Source organism: Phasianus colchicus, chromosome 1, assembly GCF_987193195.1.
Source record: "Phasianus colchicus chromosome 1, bPhaCol1.hap1.1, whole genome shotgun sequence".
NCBI classification, from domain to species: domain Eukaryota; kingdom Metazoa; phylum Chordata; class Aves; order Galliformes; family Phasianidae; genus Phasianus; species Phasianus colchicus.
The window spans coordinates 68,335,161-68,344,563 of NC_143436.1; the positions used below are offsets into that span (position 1 = coordinate 68,335,161).

A 9,403-nucleotide genomic window follows, 5' to 3' on the forward strand; every position below is an offset into this window, starting at 1 on the left:
TTGTCATCCCGCAATTTCAGTGCAGTAGGACAGTATGGCATCAACTATGAGCAGATAATGAATATATTGCAGCTCCCTTCCAATTATAAGAGGAAAGTAATAACATCCCTTAATCCCCTTTATGTTCCTTGTTTCAAATATAAGTGTCCAGAGGGACTATGACAGATTCTCCATGCCGGCAATGGCAGGAAGAACCGAAGCTTGGCCAGAAAATCTGTTCTTCACTAGGAGAAATCCTCTCACCTCCCACATCAAAGTCTTCCCAACAAACTAAGTGCTTCTCAGTGCCTGCTTCTCAGACTGTGCCTTCAAGACTTCCTTCAAGATTTTATCTTATTATATGAGACTCGCTCCACCAGGCAACCTAGCAAACAAAATGTGGTGGGGCAATAAGCAGCCTTAATTGTTGGGGGAAGAGTAGTCCCTGAGCTCATCTAACTCTGATATGACTGGAGCACAAACCAGCTCCACTTCGCTGAGCGTCTGGGTCAGGGAGCATTCCTGCAATGCAGATCAGTTTCTCTAACTATACATAACAGTGTTGGTTTTTTTTCCAGATGATTTTTTTTTTTTTTTAACACCTTACATAAAACAAGGTGTTTGAAATGCTGCAGTCCCTTCTTCCCTGGCATGGCAGTGGCATGGCATTGGACGCTCTTTCACTGCCATTTGAGATCCTTTCCCTTGGGACACCCAGAGAAGCTCAGCTCCAGCTCAGGAACAGTGATGCTGCTTCACCTGCCTGCGGCAGTCAGTAGCAGCTGAGCACAGCAGCACAGGAGCAATAAGGAGGTGAAATGGTACAGTGTGAGCACTCCAAAGAGGAAGTAGCAGCTGGTTTACAGCTTAATGGAGCATGGCTGTGGTTGAAGATGTACTGAGCTAGGAAATATTACAGAATGCCATTTGGGCATTTTGTAGCAGAGAAATAGTGCAAGGGGCGGTGAGCTCTTGAAGATGGGAACTGGAAATGTTGGGCTTTATTTTCTCTGGGCTGAAGCCTTTGCTCCATCAAACAGAGCATCAGCTGTGAGTGGAATGGGCTTTGTTGAAACTGCTTTGTGCTGATGTCGGCTCCCCAGATCAGACTGATGGCTTTTGCTGCTGGTAGGAAGAGGCGTCCTTACAAAGGGGCTTTGGGGGGAGCAGGGGGCAGAGCTGACACCATAAAATTCAATGAGACCAAATGACTCATTCTCTTATGCTCTGTTGGAAACTGCAGGCTGAACTGCTCCACAAGCACTCAGCAGAGAAAAATGCTGTAGGGGAAACTTCTAGGAGAGCATCTCTTGGGCAGACAAAGTCTGCTCTCCTTTGGGACCCCAACCTCCAGGAAACTCCATCTCTGTCAGGTAGTGTGCTGCCCTGAGCAATTTACCCTGGGGCAGCAGCTCAGTCCTGTAGGCTTGGTGAAGTCCTTGCCTTTTCTCCCCCTTTTTTGTGCCATTTTGCTGTGTCACGCCTGTATTGCTAAGCAAGGGACATCCATGTCCCAGAACTGTAGTGGAGTGGTTATAAAGCTCTCCTGAGTGAGAGGAGGCCCTGAATTCAGACTCACTCTATACAAATCGGGGCAAGGATTTTAATCACAATTTTCCACCTATGGGCTTGGATTGGCTTTAAGGCAAGGTGTTGAGGGCAGAAGGGGTCTGCCAAGAAAACCTGCTGTCTTAACATCCATCACTGCTCACTAATATACATGGGAACAGGAGGTAAGGACCTGAACCTGGTGGCCAGCAGGTGCTGCAACAGGAAGAACAGCAGAAGCTACTGCTTTCCACAAATGTATCCTATATCATCTATACCAGAGCTTTCAGCAAGAGGAACTGAGGGATATAATGTGCTCAAATTTGTTGGAAGTCAGTCAGTAAGTTAAGACATATCTGGGAGGACAGACAGATGAACTTGTGCACGTACACACATGGATGAAGGCCATGTCAACCTTTGTACCCTAGTAAATAAACCTCTGTGCTTATACCAGACAAATAAAACATTTTCACGTCTTTTCTCCTTCAAACAGCAGCTGATGGCAGGTGACATATGCTCCCTTGAGACAGCAGCAAGTCTGCCGTTCCCCAAGCTCTTCATCACAGTGCTTCACAAAAGCAAAATGTTTTGATTTGGTTCGATAGTCAAGAATGGAGCTTTCTAACTGAAGAATGTCCAAACATTTTGTTTAGGTCAAATGAAACATCTCGACCTTTCCGAACACACTGTTCCCCAGCAGCTGAATTAATGAAGCCTGGTTTCTAATGACTTTTTCTCTTTGCTTGCCTTCCCCATCCCCCTGCCCTGGCATCAGTGGGTTCTCTGATGGCTAATGAATGGGAAGGCAGAAAGGAACACTAACAGTACCTCTCAGGCCTGATGTCAGTTTTCAGAAAGTCCATAGGGCATCATCCTTGAGGAAGCTACCCCTTTGCTGACTTGGGAAGGAGAAAATGATGTGTGTATTCCAAAGTTGTTAATGTTATTAGAAAAATGAGTGCATTTGCACACAGATTGGTAACCAGGTACCACAGTAATAAAAATTCCAGGCCTCTTGGTTTCCCCAAAAATGTGTTTCTATTTTTTTGTTTCTGTTTCTACTGTGTAGGCTTAAAACAAATGCCAAATCATCAGAATTGACACTGACTAGATGCTCCAGATGTAAATGTGTTTCAAGAGCAATGCTAAATCCCCCATTCTGCAAAATATTGAGCAAACTCCTAACACGTCTGGAGTTATTGATCCAGCCTACATCAAAGTAACTAGAGGGTATTTTAAAATTTCTGGGGACAGATATGCTCTGCTTCATCACAGAGGAATGCAACAGAGGTTTGTCCTCTCATGCACACCCCTTACATGGAGCAGCACTCACACAAATTCTCATCCAGCAGCAGTTTTTTCTCTGACTTTCCATGTCTCCCTGTGGGAACCAAGAAGATTCTGCAGCCTTTGCTCCATCACAGCACCTTGCTGCAGTCACTTAGCTCCCCTCTATCCCACAGTGCAATGCTAGGGGAAAACAACATGGAGAGGGAGGCAGAGGGCACAGAACTGGCTGCTCTCAGCCCTGCCTGTTATTTATAATCTAAAGCCATCTACCAGGGAGAAGCTGGATGTTCACTGTTTAGTAGCTCATTCTGGGCTGGTCACTAGTTCAAAAATGTGTGTATACATCTTACTGCAAACCTCCTCCAGAGGTTTTTTACTGCAAACCTCCTCCTCAACGCATTAGGTTCTTTGTATATATGTGATCCTTATTGTGGCTGTAGTCATTTTGAAACACAAGGAAATGACAGCAAAGCCCAGAGAAAACAGGGATAATCTCTTCCACCTGAGTACCACCTGCCACTTGCATGTTTGGAGGTATGATCAGTCACAGCCAGAGAGTGGGATATGAAGTGGGATGTTGGCTACTCTGTTCCATTTGTTGAAATATAGGTAGATAGGGATCACTTATGCAAAGCCTGGCTTAGGCTAGAAGACTGTGCTGAACTGGATGACTCTGTGGCCTCCATAGCAGAGGCAAAATGGGATAAGTCCACAGAACACATGTCTGAAGAAGTTAAACCATCTACTGTGGAGCAGTGACAGAGCCTGGGAACGATATGTCAGAAGACAGCTGGAAGGATGTTGTCTCTATTCTGTAAGAGAAATTGACCCTTTAGTAATTTGTTGAGACTTCTTTTTTGTCTACTACATAAATACTAAAGGAGAGCATGATCTTATGTGGGGAAAAATCATACTAATGCTAACCAGAGCAATGACCTCTCAATCAATTCCTCACTGTAGAGTATGTGCAGCTCTGACTGAGCAGTACTGCATCACAATACAGACAACAGTCTATCTTCAGCTCTGAGCAATACGCTTACACTATCTAATGTGTTTGCATGCTGAGTTGTCTATTTGTCGCATTCTGCCACCTGGGTAAGTCCATATCTGTGATGAGATCTCTGCATACCATTAGGCTACCAAAGCTGTTAGGCTGTGGCAGCTTCTGGCTGAAATCTATAACTAATCTCTCCTGCATGTCACCATGGGCAGGAGCAGGCAGGAGCTGAGCATGTATTGCCTGATCCCTGGGACAGATAAACCCAAGCTCATTCCCACCTGGAAGCCATCTTGCCATGTCAGCACAGCACGATGTCACAACTAGTATACTGCTTATCATTACACAGCTATGAAGGTTTTGGATCAGAGCTGGCTTATGCCTATCCTGCTGGGAGCACAGACAGAAGGATTTGGATTTGTCAGCTCTTTTTTCTGTGTGTGTGTGTTGCTAGTTCAGAAGGAAGACTAAACTCTGTTTTGAGAGGATCCCGATAATTTTCCAGTACAGCTGGGCCACAGGATCACATTGCAAACATCTTCCACCGAGTTCCCTGCTCTAAGTCCTTCAGCTGAAAGTCTTTGTCCTTCTACTGAAGTTAATCCTGAGCTTCATTTTGTGACATCTTGCAGAATTCCTCACTGTGACAGTGAGAGTCACTGCTGCAGTCAGAATAGCAAGAGGGCTCAGGAAAGGAGGATTTGAGGCATGGTGCAGTGCCTGCTCCAGTCTTGGCTGGTGGGGACTCCTCCAATAGCCTAAAAAGGGGGTGAGCTGCATGTCTGTGTGCTGCTCAAGCATACTGTTCTCTGAAGCATAATTTCTCCTTCCCACCATCAGTCCTTTGCATCACCCACCTGACAGGCTACGGCAACTTTACGAGCCCTAAGCAGCCACTGAAAACATTAAGGCATGCAACTATCAGATGCAAGTAAGTCAACCTAGGCACTTTCCTAAGGAACACATGTGATTAAAAACATGCCTATCAGTGCAGAGGTATCCTCTGCACACACACAGTGGCCAACACTGTCAGTGCTTCCCCAGAAGCTTCAGCTAAGAAACAAGAAAAAAAAAAAAAGTTACAGTCTGTATGACATTGATACTTGGTAGGACTTTTTTAATCAGAAAAGTCAAAGCTTAGCAGCATCTGTTGAAAACTTCCAAGGAAGAAAAAGCGTGTGTGCATTCATGGCAGTAAATACTGCCCAGAACACTATTTTTGGCCATGGCAACACAGCTGAGGCTGACCGTACACACAAGGCAGTCCCTGAGTCTAATTCTGAATAAAACCCCTTCCTGTGCAGTAGATGCCATGGACAAGCACTATGCATAGAAATGCACTATGAAACCCAAAATACAAGTAAATTTGCTGTGGTCTTCATGCTGAATAGAAGAAGAGGACATTAAAATGCCCATTCCTCATGGTTGCTGTTTGAGCACAATGCCAGCACTGTGTGCCGTGACTGATCAGAGGAGGGGACCACAGGCTCCCTGCATTTAGAGGAAGCAGGTAACAGCAGCAGTAGCAGTGTGGATGCCACATCACAGTCAAAACCACTTTAATTTGTTTTGCACACAAACCTCTGCAGTTTCCAGACAGAAACGGAAAGGATGAGCCTATGTTGATTAAAACATCTGAAGAGCTCTTATATTTAACTGCTCTTTTCTGGCTCTATCAGACAGAAAAGAACAAACTTGATATACTATATAAATTATACCTTTTTGATATGTTACATTTAGGTTGCATTATGCTATGTTACATTAGGTACATTATGAAATGATATGTGTGCCCATACTGACACCAACATATACATGTTTGTGATGAGTTCCCAGCAAGATTCAGCAGGCCGCTGCTGCCTGAAATCAACAAGTTACATCACGCCATTTGTGAGAAAACTGGCTTCTTGCTCCTGTAGACTTTCTAAAAAAAAGAGAACAGGTGGGCTATATTTACTGATGTATATGCAGTCCCAGCATTTTCCTTCACGTTATCCATTTCCTTTGACTGGACTTAAACGAGACCTTTAATTGTGTGGGGTTTGGCACCACAGCTGACTAGTGAACCCTATTCTGTTCACTTCAGTTTGCAGACCTCAAGCACTGCAGTTTCAAGCTCTGGGGAGCAGCAAGAAGAGCTGCACCAGTGAAACTCATGCCTACTCCAGTCCAGCTACTGACTGTTACTGGAACCAGAATGCAAACCATTCCAGTTAAGTGGATACAGAAAGCAGAATGGCCGTGGTAATTTCAGTAATTTCTCCCATGACTGCTTTTCCTCTGTTTTTTTCCAGGTAAGTCCTTCTAGCAGCTGCTTGTGGCCTGTCTTGCTTTGCTGTAGTAAGAGAATGAAGTTCTCTTTCGTGTTAAATGTGCAAAGAGGAAAATAAAGTGATGAGGATGCAGGTTAGGAGGCTGTGAATCAACTTCAACAGTGCCAGGGGAAGGTTACCATTCTCCTGAGCCTACTTCAGCCATATTCAGGAATATGTCAGAGAAAGATGGGGCATTAGCAAGTCTGTATAGGCTGCTTTGCCTCAAGTAAGTCTCTGCCTGTGCTTCCCAAACTAAGGATTTCTGGTAATTTAGCATGCAAGGGACTGCAGGTTGGCTTGGAAGAATACAAAAAGAAGCTAGAAAGGGTTGGTTTGGGCCTTTCTGTACCTTACAAAGATACTCGCTGCACAGGGAGCTGATATTAACACAGGTCTCACAAAGTGGAGCCCACCTAACTAAGCAGGAAGGGGAAACTCAGACTATAGCAAAGAGTGAGGCAGTTCTGGAATTAACTGATTGCTGGACTCAGGGAAGTCAGAAGCCTGAGAGAAGTAGGGATCCGATGCAAGTTCTACCACACAGGCTCAGGGGTACTTCTGAAATAAGCATGGACAAAAGCATATGAACACCCAGCTCTGCTCTGTGAGGTACAATGGGATAATAGCAGGGCTGTTCCAGAGCAAGAGAACTGGTGGAAAGGTAAAGCTGTGCCTAACACTTGTGGTTTTCAGTGGCCTTCTGAAAGCATGACAGTGCAGTGCTGTGTTATTTTCTTTAAATGACAGCTTTAGAAATCTGATGTTCTTTTTCCTGAGGCAAAGGACTCATTATTTGTGAACTGTGGTGGCAGAGAACTCTCTTTGTCTAAAACTCAGTCTGGGCCTGATATCTGCATACGTAGTTTTAAGACAGATGTACAGAGCAAATCAAGGAGTAAGGTAAACAGTTGTCGTTTTTTTTCAGTTAACTCTCATCTGTTTTGTCCTCTGGGCACATATCTGCGTGACTCAGTTTCACTTTCCAGGAAGATGTAACCCTCCTGAGCCTCCTCCTGGGCTTCCTTCTTGGCAAGAAGATCTCGTGCCTCCTAGGAAAGCATGCACAGGAAATCAGAGTAATATGGATTTGAAGCTTGTGGTTGAATCACATCAGTTATCCTGACGTGGACTTCAGATCTGAAAAAATGAAAATGCCATTCATATTTTGATCATTGTGCCAAAGGTTACACTGGATAATTGGACAAAATGTGTTGTAGAAACCTCTGCAAGTGAACTGCTCTGCTCCTCTCCTCAAGCAGGACTGGTTAGTGCCCCAGTGCTCAGCGTTCTTATTCCACTGTCATAAGTTTTCTTTTTCACAGGAAACACATTCAGAGTTTTATCACAGTGTCATCCCAAATGATTTGTGCAATCAGTAACATAAACTCCGGTTTCAAAGATTCAGAGGCTCTGTATTAATTATGTACACACAGTACATGGCCGTTTAAACATTTCTGGAAAACAAACCTTAAATCAGACTTGTTTGTACAGCCCCTGGAGATCTCAGCCTCCTCCACAATAAATGAGTAGGCTAGTGACATCTATGGGGTTTGGCTGTTGCCAAACCAGTGCATGGGAGAAGTGAGCTTGTGACTGCTGCATTGCACTAAATTTGGTAGCATGAGCTTTGTGATATAAATATTTTGAAAAAAGAACAACTAACCCAACATAAAATAACGTGTTCCTGGTCAGGGTCAGGGAACAAATAAAGGAAAATTTGCAGCATAAAATCCAATAGTGCCATGATATGCTTATAAACAGAAGTAGTCTGCAATAAAATACACGACCCAAACATCAAACACATACTTCTTAACATATAAACAGGGATAGGAAACAAAATTAGCAGTCATGATTTCCAGTTTGAGGGAAGATGATTTATCTAGCTAACGTAAAGAAAGCCTTGCCTTTACTCTGGTTGGAACAGTGCCATTTATGACTTCATTTAAAAATAAATCTAGACTATTGTTCATATGTTTCTGTATCACTGCCTTGCTTGATGAACAATAGACATTTCTGTTTGGGTTTAAAAGTGCTGTGGGGAGGAAATGTAGGAATTCATTTAAAAGAGCATGCCTTGTTCCAGCTGTGCAGCTGCTGTGCATTTGGAAAAAGTGATGGCAGAGCTGGAAATGTGAGTGCCCAGCTCTGCCACTGAGCCTTGAGTGGTCAGAGAAAATTGGGCGGGATGGTTTATCACAGTGAAGATCACACTGGTTTTCACACTCTCAGTTCAAAGCTCTGAAGTACCCAGAAAGAACCCTCCTTACCATTCTCAGGAAGTGCAAGTTATTTCTGTGTGTGCTTCTTTTCACAGCATTTATTCCAGAAATGTAAGAGTTAACCATTTCCATCTGAATTTTGGGGAATGTAGGAAATCTGCCATACCCACCCTTTGTCTGCAGCTGAATACCAGAACAGAGATTACACCAAGAGGACACCAAGTCATCCACTTGGGGAAAGGGACTCTTGGCTGTTCCATCACCCCAGTGCTGCAACCTGTGGTGCAGCACCAATGGCTAGGGTGGGGGAGTAGAAAAATCTCGAAGCCCACACGTTTTTCCTTTCCTCCTCCACACCTGTACTGGGGAGTCCACAGAGTGATTTCCCCATTATTAAAAGGTACAGTCAAAATCAAACTCCCAGCTTCTGATTTCTTGGTTCTATACTGCACACTAACAAAGGGGACAATAATAATTAACCCTGCCTTCCAAATGTAAATTACAAAGGCATAAGCATAATATCAGAATGTTCATTTCCAGTGAACTCTAATTAACCTGAAAGCCTAGTCATGTTCTACTTTAAGGCTTATTATTAGATAGAAGATGTTGATATTTAGATTTGAAACACACATAATCTATACTTGTGAGATGAGTTGTAAGGTATTGAAGTCATCTGATTGATACACAAATATTTTCCTTGAATACATAAACATTAAATTTTTGTTTTATATTATCATTTTCATCATTATTTACTAATTTTGCCAATACTTTATTGTACACAGCACAGGTCTTGGAAGACTCGTGTGATAAGACTATCACATATATATTTAAATCCTGCGTATATGTCATCACCTAGGGGCAGCTCAGGTTAATGAAATGCTGATTGAGCACTCAGTCCAGCTGAGCACTTCAGACAGGTCACATTCATCACTTCCAGAGTAAAAATTCATCTTGCTCTCACGAGCTGTTTCCTAATCAGCTGACTGTTCAATTCAGTTGATTGCTCCCTCTGACCATCCCATGGCTGACTGCTTCCTTTGCCTCCCAATCACACTAAT

The 9,403-nt window shown here is 43.6% G+C and overlaps 1 long non-coding RNA gene across 1 annotated transcript; it reads left to right on the forward strand.

The window, feature by feature from the left end:
* Positions 1–4,084: 4,084 nt before the first annotated feature.
* On the forward strand, positions 4,085–8,961 carry LOC149919698 (uncharacterized). Its single transcript, XR_016469303.1, has 3 exons — positions 4,085–4,745; positions 5,898–6,105; positions 7,052–8,961. It is a non-coding gene; the product is annotated as an uncharacterized LOC149919698 (long non-coding RNA).
* The last annotated feature ends 442 nt before the right edge of the window (positions 8,962–9,403 follow it).